At 50.2% G+C, this 21,877-nt stretch overlaps 1 long non-coding RNA gene across 1 annotated transcript in view; it reads left to right on the forward strand.

Annotated features, from left to right (window-relative positions):
• LOC122172268 (uncharacterized) overlaps window positions 1–21,877 on the forward strand; it is a 54,675-nt gene that overhangs the window by 11,657 nt on the left and 21,141 nt on the right. The window contains exons 3-5 of the long non-coding RNA XR_010591856.1: window positions 4,331–4,484; window positions 6,444–6,588; window positions 14,696–16,740. This is a non-coding gene — a long non-coding RNA (uncharacterized LOC122172268). The remainder of the gene's footprint in view (window positions 1–4,330; window positions 4,485–6,443; window positions 6,589–14,695; window positions 16,741–21,877) is intronic.

Raw genomic sequence — 21,877 nt, forward strand, 5'->3', positions numbered from 1 at the left:
ACAGATTTATTTGGGGTTTGGATCCCATTGGGAACTGGGTGTCTGGGTGCTGGAGATAGGTGACCTGCTGAGCTGTTTTTGGTTAAAGTCTGCAGCTTTGGGAGCGTGGCCCACACCCTGAGTCTATGTTGCAGCAGGCTAGCATGTCTGGCTCATCAAGACAGGGTTCTGGAGTCCCAAGCTGGCAGGGAAAACGGGCTCAGAGGTAATTTCAGCACATCAGGTGACCAAGGGGGTCTCTGTGACCGAACCCATCACAGTTGAGCGGGCCCCTCTGATCAGATGGACAATCGCAAAGTGCTCTAAAGAGCTCTTTACTCAGCCTAGAGCATGGGCCTATTTATGCTCTTGCTTCTCTCTGCGGTGGCTGAGCTGTGGGGCTCGGAGGTGCTCTGTTTGCACAGGAGAAAGACAGGCCAGAGGTCACAGGGAGCATTGGTGTGAGGAGTAGCTTGAGTGTAGGAAGTCTGGGCACAGTGGAGGCACTCAGGAGACCTGTGAGCCTCTTCTTGCCTCTGCCACTGACTTTCCTCTATGGCCTTGGCCAAGTCACTTAATTTACCTTGTTCCTTGGCTCAGCGATGGAGCTAATTCTTCCCTTCCTCACAGGAGTGCTGTGAAGATACAATCTGTTAGGGATTACTCTGTGTTCAGATGCTGTGGCACTGACAGCCATGGAAGTACTGCTGCAGACATCACATGTTCTGTAGCTCTCCTTACACCTGGAGGTGTGGCAGACGTCCCTCCCCAGCACCTTCTGCCAGATGCTAAAGAACCATGGGGTGGTGCTCTGCTTACACCCACAACCTGATTAGCCACACCCCTTTGGATGGCATCATATGCCACTGGGGGCATTAACCACACCCTCTCGTGCACTGGTCACCGGAGTGCTTGCGTCAGTGGTCTGCCTGGATCTTGCAGGACTGCACAAGGGTGGAGAAAAGGCTCTGTTCCTCCTGCAGGACAAGCTGCAATGTAACACTCAGACGGTGAGGAATCTTGCTTGCTAGGTTTTTGTCTAGTACACTACCTGGCGCAAGGTGCTGTACAGAGCTGTGTAGCAAAGTCAGGAATAAAAGAGTCAAATGGGATTGGCTCCTATGCTTGAGTCACCTACAAGTTTTTAGGATGCTTTGCTCACACCCCAATCAAACAACCAAATCTCCCGGTCCCTCCTGCTCACACCGATATCAAAGGCTTTCAGCCATTTAACAAATGCGATTCTTTGCAGTGCAGAGTGGTAACATGAAGCGTAAGCCATGGAATGTGGCCGGAGCATGGAATGTGGCCACTCCCCAGCCCCTGAGGGGGCTCAGTGGTTTCATATTTCTGGGTGTGTAGCTGTGCGTTAGAGCATTGCTGCCATTGGGATGGGCACTGGCAAGATGAGTTTCATGAGGCTTATGCAAATATTTTGACTGGCTTCTCCTTGGATCCAGATGAAGGGAAGATTTTTTTCACGTTTACTGAGAAAACAGCTTTTTTATTGGGACCTCCATCCCCCCAGAAGCTTCTAAAGGATGATTCCTGGAGTGATTTAATGTCAGATGAAAGTGGCCAGATTGTAGCTGCAGACACTGATGGATTGAGTTATGGGAGCCTCTCCCTGTTCAACTTCAGAACAACGGGAGCGGAGCTTCAGAGACCGCAAGCTTTCCTACCACTGGGTGGCTACAATATTTCAGCTCTGAACATACCTCTCATCCTGCCAGGGCCCAGAGATAGGACACAATGTTTGACAAAGGCCAGGAATGAGGGACACGTGGGAATTATTCATGTAGGAAACTCCTGGTGCTGTGGGATTCCTTCCCTTCACATAAATAACTCTGTGATTCTAGGAGCAGCGTGCCATATTCCAATGTAAATGACTTCCAAGAGTAAGAGGACACCAAATCTAGGTGGAATGTAGGTAACTGTGGGATTAACATTTATTTTTTCAGATACAAATACAAAATAAATTTAATACAAATAAATGTCCAGCCTAAGTTCTACAAACTAAGCAGGATTTGAATCAAGCAGTGTCTCACCCTGACAGTTGGTACAAGCAGGTTACAGTTCCTCAATACACAGACCAGGACTCTTTTCCAGCCTGGGACCTCACTTCCCCAATTCAAAGTCTTTTTCTTCCAGGGAGGGAGAGCGAGGCAAAGTGATGATGTCACTTTCTCTCTTTTATATTTTCTTCCAGCTTGCTGGGAAGTTCTTTGCTGTGATGTGGGGATCAGGCAGTCGCCATTGGTCAAGGAGTCTCCATTGCATATGTGCTGTCTCTGAGAAGTCTCTGGGAATGGCCATTGGGAGAGTGGATTCCCTTTAATGGGCCATCAGCACATGTCTGGCTGCTCCTTCGTCGCAATTGAAAGGTTGGCTTTGGGCGTCTCCCAACCTCACATCATATTTCAGTAACACATATAGCAAAGCTTCCTAACTTCCCATACAATGATAGCACAGACAATCCAACAGGATATTAATGTTCAGCAGATCAAGGCTTTTAAAATGATACCTCACAAGGCATGCATTGTACAAAATAGATCATAATTATATGACAGTGGTGAATATGGGGGTTCCAGGCTACTACTTTGAGGTACAGAGCGCCACACTGACCCAGTGCTCTGGGCGCCTATCACACTGATGTAAAATTATAACATACCGGTATGTATAGACAAAGTGTAACCCAGTGGTGAGTGTGTGTGTTACAGGTCTCTCTCCAAGCCTGATCTGCAGAGGCTCTGAGGATGTTATACCCATAGCTTGGGAGTGTTAGTGCAAGCTGTAATAACTCATGCTTTTAGCTCTTGAGGTTCCTGTTTCAGTCCCCGGTGTGCTGGTCAACATGGAGGCTGGCAAATAAGCACTGCCCCTAATTATCTCCTCCATGACCTTAACCAGGGACATGTCTTCATTACAGAGTTAACCTGGGTGATTGGTGCTTGGATCACGGACCTGGGTTAGCCTACCCTGGGTGTGAGCATCCCCATTGCAAAGCCCTATCTGAATTACTGTGTCCTCACTGTTTCTGCATAGGCACATGTGCATAGGCACACAGCATATCTCATGCTGCTTTGTGATCAGACACTCTTGGATTCTTTCCCAGTCAGTTGTGGCAGAACTTGTCTGCCCTTTCAGAGGACTTGTGGGAAAGCATCAGAAGATGCTCAGCACTTGAGAATTTCAGCCTGAATCCTCACTGCAAAGTTGGTGGGTTCCAGTCCAAGTAAATGTGTAGTGCTGGCTTTAACCCACCTCCTGCAGCCAGGTCAGCTAAGTCAGCCTTAAAGCACCTCCAAAGCTGGTCAGAGGGTTTTCTGTGTGGATGGTGGAGGAGGTTGAGCCTGGGTTAACTCAACAGTGAGGATGTACCCAACCGGGGAAAAAAGATTTTGCAGTGTGCTCTGGTTAACAAATCTGTGCTCTGATGGAGCACGTTCCATGGTCTAAAATAAGGCCTGTCCTTGGAAAGGAAGGGAAGGACAGCTGAGAGGTGTGTGGGTGTGAATGTTGCCGTATGAACTCATGGCCATTTACTTTGGCTGAGCCTCAAGGGAAGCAGCTTGCCTGTCTGTTTCTTTGTGCTACTCCAAGTTCTCTAGAACCCCAGAACTCCTCCCACAGGCTGGACACGAGTCGATCTTTTCTCTCTTGCCACTGATGGTTGCACTCCTGGGCCCCGTCACGCTATGAGATTCACAGCAGCCACCATTCCCCATCAGACAAAAGAGGAGGAATGACAGCAGACCTGCCTGCATTCACCAGAAAGGCCCAAAGTGAAGCATACAGCTGAGACTGCAGAGAGCTGTGGACAGGCCTCCTCTTACTCTGGGAAAGGTGGGATGCTGAAGAAGGTCTGTAACTAATCAAGATGGGATGCTCAACATTTCTGAGCCCGTCAGCAGAAATCCTGCTGAATGAAAACCCATTAAAGATTGCTTTCGGGGAGATGGTGGGGGGGGGGGGGGGGATTTCACCCTTCCACGCAGAGAGAGAGCACCAGGCTGATGCAGCACATACTTCAGCCCGGAAGCGGGAGTGATACATCGTGCGAGACCACAGCCAGGCTTCAGGGGTTGGTGTCTCCCTGCACACAGGAGTGTTCGTTGCCCGCATACTGTATGTTGGAGACATGCGGAGTTACAGAGAGTTGTCGAGGGTTCTTCATCTTAAAGTGCTCAGTTAAGCGCTTGGGAGAGCAACCCTCTCTGTTTGTTCAGCTCACAGGCACAGCAGGTGTAAGCTTCCCCCATCGCCGTGCCAGTGTGCCCCCCTCCTATGCTGGTTTGGAGCGACTGCCTCTTGGGGGCGATGGTATCATTTAATCCCTCTCTCTGTTCAGACCGGGGCCTGAGAATACCAAAGAGGAGCCAGTTAGTCCTGATTGTGAACCATGTTTCTTGCCCAGGAGGGCACCTGACTGCTGAGGGCTGGCTGGGCACCATCCAGTCATTTCATGCAGGCCATGACAGAGCGGCTGGAGAGGAAGAACTGCTGTATGTATAAAGCTCTGCATTGGGACTCATTAGATCTCGGTTCACTGCCTGGTTCTGCCACAGTTTCCCTCTGTGATGCTGTGCAAATCCCTCTGTGCCTCATTGTAAAATGGGCATGGCTCTGCCTTGTCTAAGGACTCTTTGAGGCAGAGACTGTCTTCTTGTTATGTGTATGTACAGCGCCTGGCACAACAGGGCCTCAATAATAATGATGAACGGGGCTTTTGGCCACTACTGACTAAACTGATGACCTTGAGCGGAAGGACCCTGTGTCCCATCAACAGTCACCTGAGCTACCTGTCCCCTCTGAATTGTTAGGGGGTCTTGGGGATTTTGCGTTCAAAGCCAGCTGTGCCGGACACAGCCCTGCTCAGGGAATGATTTTTTTTTTCTGTGAAAATTTTCAACAGAAACTTTAAGTTTTCATCACATTTTTTCATAAAAAAGTGAACATGTGTGTGTTTTTTAACTGAAAAAAGTCAGTTGCTGAAAGATGAAAAGAAATTGGGTTCAGGGGGGTGGGTTTGACAAAAAAGCCCAAATTTTTGAGGAAAACCAGGGTTTTTTTCAGATCAAATGTCTAAGTCGAAAAGCCATTTGCCAACAAAAAAGCATTTTGAGGGAGAATTTTGCCCAGCTTTGTCCAGCAGAGACATTGGGATCATTTCTGTGTATTCTGTGTTCCTAGTCAGTTGCTCCAGGAAATCCACTGGGGAGTCATTTCACTGCGGATACTTGGGAGGCTGTCTCCAGTGGCAGGAGGCCATGGAAGGTCAGGCCCTACTCTGATGGCCTCTTATGCTGGTGGAGGGGGTATGCAGAGGACCTAAATCTACTGGAAGTGGTCTCATGGTAACCTCCTGGACACAGCAGGTTGCCCTGGGTGGCACAGGGCTGGAAGAATTGACCTAAATTGTCAATCCCTTGCCAGCCTCCATGTAGGAGCATGTTGTGTTGTGGGGGGGAAGGTGGGAGCGGGAGTTACGCTCCGTGTGTGCTACACTCTAGCTATTCTGGGCTGCTGCAAGGGACCATAGGTCTGCTCAGGACTGAAATAATCCTTGGTTATTTCCAGAATCCAGAAAGCCACAAAATGGGCACAAAGCAATCTTGGTCTTCCCTCACCCACTATGCACTGCACTGAGCTCCTCTGAGAATCAGGCTGGAGAGCATCATGAACTGTGAATCTTGAAGTGAGACAGAGGAGCAGGCCCAAGGCAAATACTGTCTCTTGGAGAATGATCTGAGCTTTCATCCGCTCCCATCCTCATCCCCTCCCACCTTCCCCAGGCATGCCTGGTCTGGGACAACACAGCTAAAGTGCTTTGTTTGCCGTTTTTATTGGGTTTTAAAATTCCTGGGGATTTATCAGTGTTTATTACAACAACAACAAAACTTTTATGTTCTGAAATGGGATCGGATACAGTTTTTCATTTCTGACCCATTACAGTGCAAAAAGTAGCTCACTAGTTTTTATTTGCTTTGAATGCTAATAATTATCCACATTATCTGTAAAGCTGGTAATGCATAAGTATGGTGAGCGTGGGATTAACAACAGTACATATGCCAGTGCTTGAATCATTCCAGTACTTCTGGCGCGGGCTCCATGCTCTGGAAGAAGAACTTCTGGCTCAGTAACATCTCTCTGCCCAGAGGGGGAACTGGGTCCAGGGAGTTCTGGCATTTCCAAAATTCAGGCAAAAATCAGTAAAAATTGAGTAATGGCTTTTGTAAAACCTAGGAGATTTTTGGTAAAAATCAGTAAAAACTGAAAACAAAGGGCCTTAAGCATCGCCCAGCAAAATCTCTGCAATGTGATGAGAGCCAGCTGACTTGCTGTTCTCCCGCAACAAGCAGACGTGATCACACCTGCACACAGGCTTGCAGCAAGAACGTTATAGACTAGAGAATGGCTGTTGTCATTAATGTGGCTTTTGTCAAACATCTCTGAATTCACAGCATATATCTCATACTCTGGAAGAAGGCTGTGTGTTCAACAGCTTTATGAAGCTACGTGCTGAGGAGAGTGTGTGATCCAAAGGAGAATTACAGGCAACCTGACTGTACCTCCTCAGTCACTCTGCTGTCACCTGCTCCAAACCAGGTAACCTCAGGACACATTCGGCAGTGTTTCATTCATTTACAGCTCTGGAAAGAGGTGTGGTGGCTGGGCGATTAAGGTGCTTGACTACAGTCCTGAAGGTTGTGGGTCTGGGTCTTGCTTGATCTCACACTGAAAGGCCACCTCCAGTTCTCCTATCTATAGAATAGGCACCTGACCCACGGGGCTCGGGCAGTACAGGTGGTCGGACACAATGCTGACCACATCACTGCCTTGTGTGCTGTTGGCTATGGAGCTGGTGTGCCTTAATAGTGTCAGCTTGATGAGCCATTGGCATTGGGACCTCAGACTCTGAAAGATACGACACAATAGTCAACTTGCCACAAGAATTTCAGCAACAGTCTGGAGAAAGTTATACCTTATATGCTGGAGAGCTGACCTATTATCACATGTATGATACAGCCTACTTTGCATGCTGATTAAACTTGTTAATCAGTTACTGTCTACATGATCTCTGTCACAGGGAGCATACAGAATCTAGGATCACTTTTCCTGTGCTTTTACAGCCAACAACAGCTCAAATAAAATACCATGCTGAGCTGTTGCAAGAAGAAACAATCTGCCAACATGTTATCCACCTCTCTGACTGACACACACTGAAGAGAGGCTGCTTGGGAGCCTGAGGGGACGATCCAGCGCCACACCTTGGGCATATTTTTTTCAATGGAAAATGCAATTTCCATAAAATAGAAACTTTCTGTGGGAAAATTTTGGTTTTTGTTAAAATGTTTTGTTGTTTCCTTTGGGCAAATGACAATGGAACATTCCATACCAGTGTGGGTCAGCAGCAGTGCCTTGTAGAAGGTGTACTTCAGCTGTCTCGTCCCCCCCACTGTCCTCTATAAGCCAGGCTCCCTGGACAGACTACATCTCCCTTAGAGGCTGCTTCCTTCACAGATGATTTACCCGGTTCCTCTGGAGCAGTTCTAAGAACAGAACCCAGCTCTGCTGGCCCCATATCCATTTCCCTGTCCAGAACACCACTATTTATCTGCTTGATGGCTTCAGCCTCTTTACACTAACCCCCCCTCCCAGGCACCGGATCCCACTTCAGTAGACTGGGTGCCAGTGGGGAGTCCCACCTGCAGCCTCCTCATCAGTGAGCTATGACTAGTTTGGGGGACCACTGGGTAGCCAGCTCCTCCCCAACACCTTGTAGCAGCAGGATGGTGCAATCCCCACTCACTTAAAGAACATAGGTAGTGCTTTCAACGGAGAAGTGGAAGGATGCAGAACCAATGGGAAGGAGCCCTTAGTGGGTCACACACTCCTTCCCTCGGCATGGCAGCAGGATTGACTGAATTGCCCCTAAGCCCCCGTGACAGAGGTGTGCCTATTTCCAGGCTTGAAGAAGGTCAGTGAGGAGGAGGATTTCTTGCTCAGGGGGTCTGATCCACAGCACATAAGGCATTCAATGGGCTCTGGATCAAAGCCATGGTGCCCTGCTTGGCTGTCTGGTTCCCTGAGACACTGGCAGCTACTCAGCCCTGGAATCATTTCCTCCCTCCCTTCATTTGACTGATAATACAAAGGAAGGACAAACACAACCTTCAAAGGGCTCTTCTTTTAGTTATGACCCTCCTGCCTTTCTGTTCTCCTGGCTGGCATACAGTGGGGTGGGGCTTGGGAAGGAGACCTCCCTTCCTTGGGCTGATCTCTACGGACCAGGCATGATTACTAGCTGTTTCCATGCCTGGAACACGTTGAGCGCTCTCATCTCCCTTTGGCTCAGTGTGCACTGTGAGTCAATGGTGCTCGGCTCCTTGCAGCATTGGGCCTTACTTTTATTCACTATGAGCAAAACACGAGGCCTTTGCCCAATTCACAGCCAGTCCTCACTCAGGTCAAACTCCAATGGAAGCCAAAAGGATTTTTGCCTGGGTAGCAAGTGAGTAAAGCTTCAGGATGTGACCTGCTGTCTGGACCGCTATAAAGTCTACCCTGAATTCCAAAGTCCCTTATTGGTCAATACAGGAGAGAAAAGTGTGCCAAGGATGACTCCGAATCATCCTCCAATCTCTGCAGTGCCTTCCATTCCTGGGTCTACAAGCACTCTACACATGTGAACTCACTGGTTAAACCTCAAAACCTGACCCATGTCTTAGATATTAGTCTCCTTTTTCAGATGGGGAACGTGGGGCACAGAGCAGTGACATGCCTTGCCTAAGTGAGTTACGCACAGTGAGTCTATGGCAGAGTCAGGAACAGAATCAAGTGTCCCGATTCCAATCCTGTAAGAGCTCCCCAGCACAGTCAGATGGTCTGAGGCGGCCTGCTCTGCTTTTCTCCTCCCGGACGGCACACACTGCAATCGTAACAATTAAGTTACTGCACAGCTCTTTCTAAGCAAGCACATTTTTTTAAGGTAAAAGCACTACAGAGACAACATATTAAAACAATAAGAGAATCCCCACACATGCTAATAAGCTCACCGGAGATCACCCCACCCAACTCCAACAAGGGCTCTGGCTGGTGCACAGCCCTTCCAACCCCACCCAGGCTTTTCCTGTGGCTCATAACAACTTTTGCTCAGAACCCTCAAGACTCTGAGGATATGTCTAAACAGCAAAGAAAAACACATGACTGGCCTGTGCCCACCGACCTGGGCTTGCAGGGGTCGGGGTGCGGAGTGCTTTCACTGCTGTGTAGACTTCCAAGTTTGTGCTCTAGGACCTTGTGAGCTGGGAGGGTCCCAGAACTCAGGCTCCAGCCCAAGTCTAGAAGTCTACACAGTGATGAAACAGCCCCACGGACTGTGCCCCATGAGCCTGAGTCGGCTGGCACAGGCCAGCAGCTGTGGGTTTTTCATTGCTGTGTAGACATACACTGAGAGTCACTCCTTTATCCAATTTGGGTCTTTGAAGTGACTGTGAATAGGTAATCAGCCAGACAATGGGATCCTGCTGAAGACCAGCTTCAAAAGGCTGGATCCAGGGGTAGGTCATTTGCATTCCCCTCCTCCCAAGGATTTCCTAGGAATCCCCTTACTTTGTCTAGCTCCTTAATATATATACCTGCCTACTGTATTTTCCACTCCATGCATCTGACGAAGTGGGTTTTAGCCTATGAAAGCTTATGCCCAAATAAATTTGTTAGTCTCTAAGGTGCCATAAGGACTCCTTGTTGTTTTTATTACAAAGAGTCCTCCGAAGCTCATCACACTTCCAAAGGGTTACATTAGCCATGCTGTCTCCTAAAGAACTTACATACATTTCACCAGCATACAGAAACATTTGCATGTTTAATAAGATGAACTCCTGAGATCTGTGAACTTAATTCCCCAAGGTCTGACTAGGGTATTGCAGGAAATCGCCCTGTCTGTCGCTAGCTCGAGCCACACTACTGCTAGTCTGTCTCTCCAGGCTGGGAGGCTCGCTGTCAGCTGCAATGTGACAGACCCTAGAGACTTAGGAGCCTAAGTCTCATTTTCAAGTGACTTTCCATGAGGCTCCCAAGTGTCTAGGTCACTTTTGAAAATGGAAATGAGGCTCTTCTGTCCCTTAGGTATGTTTGAAAATGTGACCCATTCGCTCACGTCAAATCGCAAGGTTAATGGACTGACTGCAGGACAGCTGTGGCCACTCCAAATATATGGCTATGTTATCTAGGATGCTCTGATAGCATTGTCTGCATTATGGTAGCACCTAGAGGCCCCACCTGAGATCAGGCTCCATCATGCTGGATGCTGCATATGCATAGTGAGCGACAGTCTCTGCCCCTAAGACCTTACAAAGGATGTGTGGTTGTGTGTGTGGGGGGGAAACAGAGGCACAGAGACTTGCCCAGCACCACACAGCTGTCAGTAGCAGAGCCAGGCGCAGAACCCAGGCCTCATACCTCCCTGTCCAGCACCCTTTCAATGGAACCATGCTGGTTCCTCAAGGCTAAACCCTGGGGTGACGACACATCAGACTCTGTGGGGAAAGGCCAAGCGCTCAAGCTGGTTTCCCATAAGGGTAGATAGAGTCACCTGCAAGATCTGGATCTGGGATGATGTTCAGACACCCACAAAGCCTAGGGGTCTGGTTCTGAGGCAGGTTTGGGCGCACCTGTGAAATAATTGTACATAACTGACGCACATCCAATAAAGGAACGGGGTGCCTTTAGTGAGGTAGCGGCCTTGGGGCAAGCCACCACAAGATGGGAACAGAGTGCCACATGGGGAGGAGATGGGTAGTACTTGCTTCTCCCAAGGTATATCTACACTGCAATAAACCCCCACAGCTGGCCCCAGTCAGCTGACTTGGTCTCACAGGGCTCAGGCTGCAGAGCTGTCAGACTGCAGTGTAGACGTTCAAGCTCGGGCTGGAGCCTGGGCTCTGGGACCCTCCCACCTCACAGGATCCCAGAGCCCAGACTCCAGCCCGAGTCTGAATGTCTACACCCCAGTGAAACAGCCTCGCAGCATGAGTCAGCTGACCCAGGCCAGACGTGGGTGTTTTAGTGCAGTGTAGACGTACCCCAAGTGCCCAAACCTGCTAGGGGCTGGCTGGTCACTGTTGGTATTATCCACCCGGGGCACTGAGACTGCTCAACACTTCATGGGATGAGGCCTTGCTTTGTTGACTGATGATGTTCAGTGTTAGCACAAGTGTTCTAGTATGCGGAAGGGCTTGTGCTAGTGCACGAGAACCAGGGCCAAATTCTGGGTTGGGGGATACCGGTGTAAATCTGTTGAAATCGAGAGGGTTACCCCAGATTTACAGCGGTGTGAGGCAGAGACAAAATTGGCCTGGAAAGTTTCACTGAGTGAAATGTAGCAGCAAACAGCGTCCATGGTGAACATGAACCCTGTGCTGTTAAAACATGTCTCTGGCTGAGGATCTCTGTGGTTCTTGGTGACACTCCTACCTGAACCTGAGTTTGATGTTAACAGAAAGAGAACGTTTTCAGAAGCACCTAAGTGATGCAGGAGCCTAAACCCTATTGCCTTTGCTCAGAGTGACCTTCAGTGGGGCTCAGGCTTCTCTGTCACTTACATGCGTTTGAAAATTTTATCCCACATATGTTTAGTCCTCTGCACAAGGGATTTCAACAGAACCTATGAGACTCAGGCATCCCATTCCATTGAAATTCAACAGCGTGTAACTCCTTTAGGTCCTTTGAAAAGCCCAGCCACATTCAAAGCACTGTTGGTGTTTACTCTTTCATTGACAGGGCTTGTCCTTCCCGTAGTACAATACCTCATTGTGATGCCAGCGGGCAGCATGCCATCCATGCAGCTCAGTGAGGCTGAGTCGTTCTGTGGTTTCACTGGCTTGAGGTTATCGGGAGGTGGAAACTGTCCATCCACTTCTTCATCTCAGATGTCAGGCTCTGGTCTATTTTAAGATCTAATCAGGGTTCCTGTCTCTTGTTCTCTGTCGCATTGTACTTCACTTCTGCAAACAGTCCCCTCGAGAGACAAGCCTATTATATTTTTATAGGGCTGGTTAATTTTAATGTGGTAATTTCTCTCTGAAAAATGAGCTCAGTCATTCACTTGAACTTCAAACAGTCTGCTGATAATACTCGAGATAACAGTGGAGTCTCTCTTGCACCCCTTACGAGCAGGTCTGTATGCTGGCAGGGAAGCAGGAGAGCATGACAAGTTGTGCCATGCGCCAAAAGCCAAGGTCTCAGGGCAGCAGAGGAGGGCCAGGGGTGAAGTGGGGGCAGGAAGAGGTGGGGCGGAGCCTGGGAAGAAGGGGTGGAGTGGGGGTGAGGCCTGGGACTGAGCTGGGACTTGGGTGTCTGTGAAAAAATGTAAATCAAAATGGGGATCCAGAGGTTGCTAAAGTTTGAGAACTGCTGTTCTAGATAATACTTAGTCCTGCTATGAGTGCAGAGGATTGGAGTAGATGACCTCTAGAGGTCCCTTCCAGTCCTGTGATTCTATGGGATTAAGGGATTGCAGGATCAGGATCATGGTTAGGGTGCAGGCTATGGGGTGGGTCTGAGGGGTTTGGAGTGCAGGAGAGGGCTCTGGGTTTGGGGGGGCTCAGGGCTGGGGCAGGGGGTTGGGGCTCGGGGTTGGTGTGTGGACTTACCTTCTGTGGCTCCCCAGTCAGTGGTGCGGGGGGGGGAGGGGGCCAAGGCAGGCTTCCTGCCTGTCCTGACTTGGCGCTGCGCCCCGGGAGCAGCCAGCAGGTCTGGCTTCTAGGCGGAGGTGCAGCAAGTGGCTCTACGCGCTGCTCTCGCCCGCAGGCACCACCCCCACAGGTCCCATTAGCTGAAGTCAACGTATTTAGATCTACTTACGGTGGTGTCTTCACTGCGGTAAGTCGACAGCTGATGCTCTTCCATCAACTCCGTCTGCGCCTCTCGCCCTGATGGAATACTGGAGTTGACAGGAGAGTGCTAGGCAGTCAATTTATCGCATCTAGACTAGACTCGATAAATCAACCCCCGCTGGATTGATTGCTGCCCGTCGATCCAGCGGGTAACGTAGACAAGCCCTCAATCTTGGAGGCTTCACCCTGAGGAGGGGACCTTTTGTCTTCTGATCCCCCTGTTACATGAGGACACTGCAAAGACAAAACTGTATAAAGAAGTAACTGACTGACTACTCAAAAGAGGTGATGAACTGGTAACCCCAGGAAAACCCCCAGGTAGGGTTTGAAGGATGCTCATCAGCCAGAGCCCTTGTTGGAGTTGGGGTGGTCTCTGGTAAGCTTACGGGTGTGCATGTAGGTTCTTTTATTGTTTTCATGTTTTCTCTGTCATGCTTTCACTTTAGCAATAAATGTGCTTGCTTAGAAAGGGCTGTGTGGGAACTTGTAACTGTGGCAATTGCTCCAGGTACCACCTCTGAGGGGAAAAGCAAAGAAGGCTGGCTTAGGCAGCCTGACTTTGTTGGGTACGGTCTGGAAATCCCCCTTCAGGAGGGAGAGAGACATGGCTCTCTGCCCAAGAGAGGCAATGGTTGGGGAGCTGGGCACAAAGGTGCGTGCCTTAGTTAGACCATAAGGATGATACAGGTGCAGTTATCCTGAACTGTGACATTCTCCATGGACAGCTGGCTAAAAGCCCCTTGGCTCATGGGTGTTCATTTAAAATGTTCCTTGAACGAATGGATAAAACCCAAGAGGCACCTGTGGAGAACCCATGAGAACCTACGGGCTGAACTTGTGACTCATTGTGCCATTTGCAGAAGCCCCTAAAACTCAGACTCAGGAGCAAACGTCTCACCAACTGTCAATGGGACTTCAGCCCCCTCAGTCCCTCTGATGCTTTTCAAAATCCTTCCTAAATTGTTATGACATCATTATTCCTAGTAACCAATTCTACTGTGGTAGTGCCTGGCAGCGCCAATCAAAATGAGGACTCCACTGTGCTAGGTGCTGTACAAACATGTGAGACGACATGGTCCCTGCTGCAAGGAGCACTGCAATCTGCCTTGTGATAGTCAACGTGAAGCACAGCTATCGATGCTGTCCCAGACCCCTGGGGCAATCACTGCACACTGCCAGAGGGTATATTGCAACCTTCATACAGAGCCAGCATTCTCCTGTAGCGCCACAGCAGGACTATTCCTACTGTGACGTTCCCCTCTGGTGTTGTCTGGACCAGTGATCTGCTAGGCCACTTCAATCCTTGACTCTGGGAGCCAGCCTTACCCTGCTCTGCTGTGAGAACCCCCACTCCTGGGCTGTTCACGCACAGCCTCTGGAATGTAAGCTGCTCCCAGCTACTAGCAAGCAAATGACACGAGCCAATATCTCCGGGCCAGACACAACCCTAGGACCCTCCATCTTGCAGTGTCTAGTTATGCCCGCTGGACGCTGCAAGCTTATATTAATTCATCAATTTAACAAAGAAATTGATAACCTTACTATAACATTACTGTAACAATTACTATAACATCACTATAACAACCATGCTCAGTGCATTATGAGCCTTCCGAAGACACCCAACATGACAAACTTTGCATTGGATACCACACAATCATTTTATAAAGATTATAAACATGGGGGTGCTGGGTGTTCCCCCGAGTTACAGAGCATCACACCTACATAGTAGAGAGAGAGGGAAGTTAGGGGGTTGGCTGTGAGTCCTGATTATAGAGACAGTCCTGATTTTAACTATGCAACAAACTGTGTTTTTGCAGACTCTTCCTCCCAATGAAAAGCCTGCGGAGAGCACGGGGAGTATCCAAAAATCCCCCTACCCCGACCAGCAAGGGCCCCGTGCATGTGGCTCAGACACTCAAGCCCTCATCTGGCAGCCGCACCTCTCACCAATAACAAGGATCAACAACCAACCTCAGCCCAGCCTCCCATCACATGAGCTTTGAGAGGCACATGCAAGCTGTGTCTCGATGCCACACTCAGATACCATGGTGATGTGTGTGGTAGGGAAACCTGGAGAACAAACCCAGATGTTCAGATCCTACAGTGGTTGGCACAGCGTAAGAACAGAATACAAGGAATCTGAAAAGCTCCCCTTGGCTTCGATGGGGCCAGGATGTCACCCCGGGACTTTGCTAACTGACAAAGGCCAGATGAAGCCGGTAGGACTCGGCACTGGAGTAATAGCCCAGATTTAGCAGGGAAAGAGGAGGAAGCCTTCTGCAATCCTGGTGGAGTCCCTGGTAGGACGGGACTGGGCTCAGAGCAATATTGTCCCAGCCACTGCTATGTCAGTGTTTATTGAAGGCTATAGCTGGGCGACCCCAACAGGGAAATGCTTTAAAACCCCTTTACTGGGGAGTCAGAGAATCCACTGGAGCAATGAACAGCAGATGAACCTAGCAGCTGCAGCTCTCGGCATTTCCAGTCATGTCATCAGTGCAGAGCAAAGGCTTGGTCTTGCTCCCATTCCTCTCTCCTGTCTTATGTCTCACCAGTATTGGATGTTCATGGAATATGTAAGCCAAGCAGCTTCCCGTCTCCCACGGAGACACGGTGGGTTTCCCTAGCGATGCGACTCCCCCATGCCGCAGCTCTGCAGTTGCCTAGCAATGTCGGATTGCTGCAAGAGAGGACAGGCTGCTCTCCCGGTGAGCAGTGACCTTGGCAAGGTGCTGCAGAGCTCTCCTCGGCCTCTGGAAATCATTACTGGAGGATTTCACACTCCACTACCCAGCCTTGCAGCTCAAGGGCTCTCTCGGGATGTATGTTCTCATGGAATCTCCGTCCCACTGCAAACAGCAAGGAGACCCTGCTCACAGGGAAACTACATGACCACATTAGCAAGACATGAGGCAAATTATCAAAAGTGCCTAAGTCCCATTGAAAGTCAAGGAGACTTGGCCCCTTAGTGGCTAAAGCCACAGGCATTTAGGCACCTAACTCCCATTGATTTCATTCAAAGTGAGGAGCCTAAATACCTTCGAGCATCTGGGCCAAAGTAATTTAAGCTGGTAAGGTGCTTTTGAAAATGTTACCCACAATGTTTAAGATGCCAACTTGCTGTGGTACTTGTGGCTGACCTCTCTCTGCCTGACATGGAGGAGGCCCAGGTGAGCAGGGTGCAGAACTGAGTCTGGGGACCCTCCCCGCTGCCTTTCCAGCTTTTTAAACATTTTACTTTTTGCTTGCCTCTGGACCTAGCACATGTTTACAACTGTAACTGTGGCTTAATGGAGTTCTCAGTCTGGGATCATGTAGTATCATCTGCCCAGTTAATAAAGTGCTTGAATCCCTCTCAGATTGAATGAATAAACTCTGAATGTTTTCTTAGGGAGACATCCCCCCTTACTGAAAGTGACTGAATGGAGCCAGCAGCAGCCCGATTTATGGATGAAGACGCGGGGAACCACTCAAGCCTTTTCTTCTTGAAGTGCAAAAACCAGTTCCCCACTCTGGGCTGATGATAATGACTTACATGGAGGGAGGCTGAACTTGGCAGATGCTTCAGTAAAGAATGGGGCTTTGTTGGAAACAGAAGTTAAAGTTTCACACAGTCAGTGAATAGAGCATTCCAGGAGACCGAGGCCTGAACTGAGCTGAGACTCCTGAGCAGTTCTAAGAGATGATGTAATAGTGGGCTAGAATCTGGCTTGCCTGCCACATACCTAATTTTCCCATATAAGGCCAAACAGAGCAATAGGCTCTGGCAAGCAAATCAATAAAAACAGATGGTGGGCTTCTAATCAGAGATTAGGCGCATACCGATCCAGGACAAAAAGACCATCAATCAGACGGGAAGGAGGTATTTATAGTTTATATCACATTCCTTAATTAATTCAAAGTGGGCCAGAAAAAAAAGTACAAAACTGCACTTTTTCTGCTTTGCTCTGGCCTTGATTTAGCAAAGCTGCATTCTTTCTCTGGGGGAAGGGGATGGGGTAGCCACAGGAAATGTGTTGGTGAGCCGATCCTCCTCATGCTGCTGGGAGAAGAAAGCAAGGGCTGGTCAGAGGGAAAAGAGGCACAAAGAAAATCATTCACATTCCAATGGTACAAAATTCACTGGATTCCAAAGTGTGTGTGTGGTAGAGTCATCTGTATCCCAGATGGAGCCCCGCCCCGCCCTCCTCGCACACGCAGGATCACCTTGAAACTACACATCATCATTATTATTGTGTTTATTCCGGCAGTGCCTAAGGGCCATCCAAGAATGGGACACCAGTGTGCTAGGTGCTGTGCAAACACAGAGGAGTAGGTGGTCCCTGTCCCGAACAGTTTACAATGCACCTCTCAGACCCTGTGTCCAATAACTAGGGAGATAGGATGAAATCGATCAAAGAAAACTCAGGCTGAATATGAAGAGAGCTTTCCAAGCTGAGAGGCTGTGGGGGCATCTCAAAGAGAGAAGTGTGAGGAGACCCATTCACTGGGGACATTTCAAACAGTCTTGACCCCTGTTCTGGAGAAAACTTGGGACATGATCCTTACTGGTCCTCCCTGTGCTCATTTCTATCACTCTGTGATGCTTCTCTGGGGAACTGGACAGGACTCCCTTTGCAGCCCATTAACAAGGAAAGCTAGTGTTTGTGGAAGCTTCACATCTGCACCGCACTGCACAAATGCCGGAGTAACCCACCGTGCCTCTCCGAGGTAGGGGAGCCAGTCATGGAGAGGTTAAATGAGGCCAGAGGTTCCCTGGGAGTCAGTGTCAGAGCAGATCTCAGGGGTTCCTGGCACTCGGGCTCACGCCACCTCTTTAGTTGTTGAGGAAATTTCCCCAGATAATAATTCCTGGCCCTTCTACAGTGTTTTTCTGCCAGTAGGTTCCAAACCTTCATGGTTAGTTTCATAGGTCCCATCTATTCAGAGTCCCTGTCAGACAGGCAGCACTCTCGCTATATCTCAGATAATAATGTGGTACATAGCCCTATCTGTGTATGCAATTTGGTGTATGCAAAATATAGAAAGATTACCTGCCCTGGCTTAGGAGGGAAGGCCAAATGTCCACCATGTGAGAGTTCCTGTCCCACCAGGCACCTGACACCTCTGCAGTGCAGCCTAGGAGAGAAAGCAGCCTGGGTGCTGTTCCTGGTTCCACCCCTGGCCTGCTTGATATTCTCGGACAAGTCACTTAACAGATCTGTGCCTCAGTTTCCCCATCTGTAAAATCTGTGCCTACCTCCTTGGTAAAGAGAGACCACCACAGGGGGTGGAGCAGCTGTCAGCAGGGGGCACTAGATGAGGAAAGAGCTGCTGTGCCACACCCAGCCACAATGAGTCACGCCAGTGCTGCCAACCCTTTTACAGACATGAGCCTGGTTGAATTGAATGGTGAGTTAGCTGCAGTATGTCTGCAGCAACCTTTCCCACCACTCCCCCAGCTCCTGCATCCTGTCTTAGGCAGGGACCCTCCATCGCTCCAGAAGCCTTGCAACAAATGATGGGGAATGGTGGGAGGGAGGGTCACGGTCCCTGTTTTACAGGTGGGGAAAGCGCAGCACATCTGTAAATGGGGGGCTAATGCTCCTAACCTGCTTTGGAGGGTGCTCTGAGCTCAGGGGGTGGAACGCGCTAGGTAAGAGCTAGGGATTAGTATTATTATTATTCAGAATTAAAGTGGCCATCCAGCCTGCAGGGATGAAGACAGGTTGTGAAGTTTTAGCCTCAGCTACCCCACGGACTCCCTGGGCAGGATTTTCCAGAAGGGCTCAGTGGCTTAGGAGTGCAAGGCCGATTGACTTTCAGTTTGATTTGGTACCTAAATGACTTAGGAGCCCTTTGAAAACCCCTCCCCTTGCCACAATGTGCCTCGGTTTCCCCATGTAATAGAGCAGATGAAACCTACCGTGAGGACAATGGCGATGGGATGCAGCCACCTGTGTGCTAGGAGCTGGCTAAAATCATCAGCTCATTTCAGGTAGCTCTCATGTTGTGCTACCATAAAAACAATCTGTGTGCTTATAGGTGTCCATGGTCTTATGTAATGGCTGATTGCCCCAGGACCTTAGAGCCTCACAGCTGTTGCCTTGGGAATCACAGCTGCCATGGGGCGTATCTAATGCAACATGAACTTAGGACCTGAGCCCATACAGTGCTGAGCACCAGGAATGGAGGGCAGTCAGCACCTTGCAGGATTGGGCCCTTGAGGCTTCCAAAGGCATCTTCAGCCTGGCTGCCTGCATGTCCTGGCTGGAGTGCTGGCTGGGCATAAAAGGCTGGGATTCTGGGGGTCACTGTTTGCTGGAAGTGGTGGTCACCCTTGTGATTTACACCCAAAGAAGCTGCTGGCTCAACGGGACCCAACTTTTGCAGAGCGTCTGCATGCCAAGGACACACCCTGGTGCCCCCGAACCAGACAGACAGCAAAAGGGGGCAGTGCCAGCCCACTGGGGATCCAACCGGGATTCTCCAGTGCTAATAGCACAAGCAGCTTCAGCTCCAACTTAAAGGTCCCAAGCTAGGGCTGTAATAGACTCAGCCTCTCTGGACCTGGAACAGACACTCACCAATGGATTACGTCGACCAAAGCAATTAAAGGGCCCAGGAGTTGCATTACTCGGGGGTTCAGATCTGGGAGGACAATGGGGGGATGCTGCCGCCTGCCAGCATGCTTTGGTGACACGTTTCAGCTCTCAGGGGCTGGGGTCTAGGCATTTGGCTTTCAGGAGACAAACGTATAGAGAGAAGGTAGGCAATGAGAAGGGCATTCACCAGCCTGCTCCGGGGGGAGGCTCCCTGCCGCCCATCAGAGGGGCTGCTCTGTCTATCGAGGGTAGCAGAACTCACCTGATGACTATTCTGTATATTCCAGTAGCACCTAGAGCTGGGCCCCACAGTGCTGGGTGCAGCACAGACGCACGCACAGAGATGGCCCTTGCCCAGAAGAGCGGACCGTCCGAACAGACAAAGGACGGGAAGAGAACCAGAGGTCCCCAGAGGGGAAGTGTAATGTGCTCAAGGAGGATCACCCCAGTGGATGATCTTCCAGAGCAATGGAGCTGACAGAGGGGCTGTAATGCCACTCTCCCCACCGCTGCTGTAGTGGGGAAAAGGGGGCAGGGCTAGAGAAACGGAGCCTGGCCAACAGCACCAAATAGATTGTGCAACATGTGCCTGACGCACCAGGGAGCCAGTCCTACAAGGAGCTCCCAGGGACGAGGTGCTCAGCATCTTACAAGCTGAGGCCCCAGGCTCACAATCATGTTGCTTTATGCAAACTCCATTCTAGGACTGGCAATATTCCTGTCTTGGGTGTAAGAAAAACTGCCCTGCACCTTTGATGTGCACTTGTACGAATTTGCAGTCAGGAAGAAAATCTCTGGCTCGCTTGCTTTCTCATAGCCTCCCTTGATCGTTATTTTAGGCCAGACCCCGCCACTTGTTTCCTGTAACCTGGAGTTTCCCATTATCCAGACTGACTGATATGTGTGATGACAGAATTTCTGCTGTTGGGTGAATTAATTTCCCTTGGGCTCCCAGTCTACTATAAAACCAACATGATTTTACTTGTCTGAAAATAAAATAGCTCCAGCTCAAGTTTTTTCCCTGTTTCCACGAGATAACGTAGCAGCTGGAGTGTGAATTCCCTGGGCGTATCCCATTGTTTCGCACAGTCCCTGTGTGGGTGTGAGGCCTGAGCTGTGCAACATCAGCTTTTGATTAGCGCTGGTCATCCTTAGTGTGTTGTTCATGGTCTGCATCATCCCACCAAACACCAGCCCTGCATGGTCAGGCCAAATCAGCTGGGTGGCTTTCGGAACAGGGAGAATTCCCTGCTGGGAGTCCTAGTGCCGGTAACTGGCACGGCCCTGCCCTGCCACCAAGAGAGACAAGCTGTAAAAGCAAGCCAAGGCATAGTCCTGCTGCTGCCCCCTCTGATGGCTTTGGTCTGACTCGAGCCAGCAGCTGCAGTACCACAAGAGAGGGGCAGGCGCAGTTCCTAGGCTTAGGCGGGCGAGGGAAGGAGGATGGCAGAAGCCGCATGCTGAATCCCTCGCTGTGACAGGTGTACATATTGGGTTCTGGGAATATGCTAAAGGATCCCCTGCTAAAGGATCCCCCCCCAGCCTAAGGGGAGGATCCACAGGGCCTGGAACTCAAATAATTACGGGGGACAACTAATGTAAAAACAGGGACAGGAGTGTGGTCAAAGGGTCAAAAGAAGAGAACCAGACGGGGACACCGAGCAGAGAACCCCGGACAGCGCCCACTGCTCCTCAAAGGCGTCAAGGGAGCCAGTGGACGCCGCCCAGAGGAACTCTGCCCGGATACGTGAACGGACAGAGGATCGGAAACAGGCCCCACAGTCACAGGAACCTCCATCGGCCAACCTCCTCTCCCTGGTTTTATAGATGGCCTGTTTAGCCAGGGCCAAGAGGAAGTTGACCAGGAGGTCCCGCGACTTTGTGGGGCCACGGATAGGGAGTGCATAAATGAGAAGGTGAGGGGAAAAGTGTAACCAAAAACGTAACATAATATCGGTGAGGAGCCGGTGTAGGGGCTGCAACCTGGCACACTCTAAGTAAACGTGAGCCAGGGTCTCCCTCACGCCGCAGAAAGGACAAATGTCTGGGACAGGGGTAAACCGCGCCAAGTACACGCCCGTGCTCACGGCCCCATGAAGGAGCCGCCAGCTGATATCCCCGGCGGGCTTCGGGACCAGAGTGGAATAGAGGCTGGCCCACCGGGGCTTCTCACCCTCGACAGGTGGCAGGAGGTCCCGCCACTTTGTATCGGGGCGGGACACGAGGGTGAGGAAGTGAAGAGTGTGGAGCACGACTGTGACAGGTGTAGCAGGGCAGATACCCTGCTCCTGGGAGAAAAGGCAGGCTGATTGGGGAAGTGGGCACAGCTGGGGCCACACCTAATCATGCCACAGCAGGCCCTGATAAAAGGGCTAAGGGAGGACCTAGGTTAGAATTTCTCTCCACCCTTGGAGG

Source organism: Chrysemys picta, chromosome 12 (genome assembly GCF_011386835.1).
Source record: "Chrysemys picta bellii isolate R12L10 chromosome 12, ASM1138683v2, whole genome shotgun sequence".
Classification (NCBI taxonomy): Eukaryota; Metazoa; Chordata; order Testudines; family Emydidae; genus Chrysemys; species Chrysemys picta.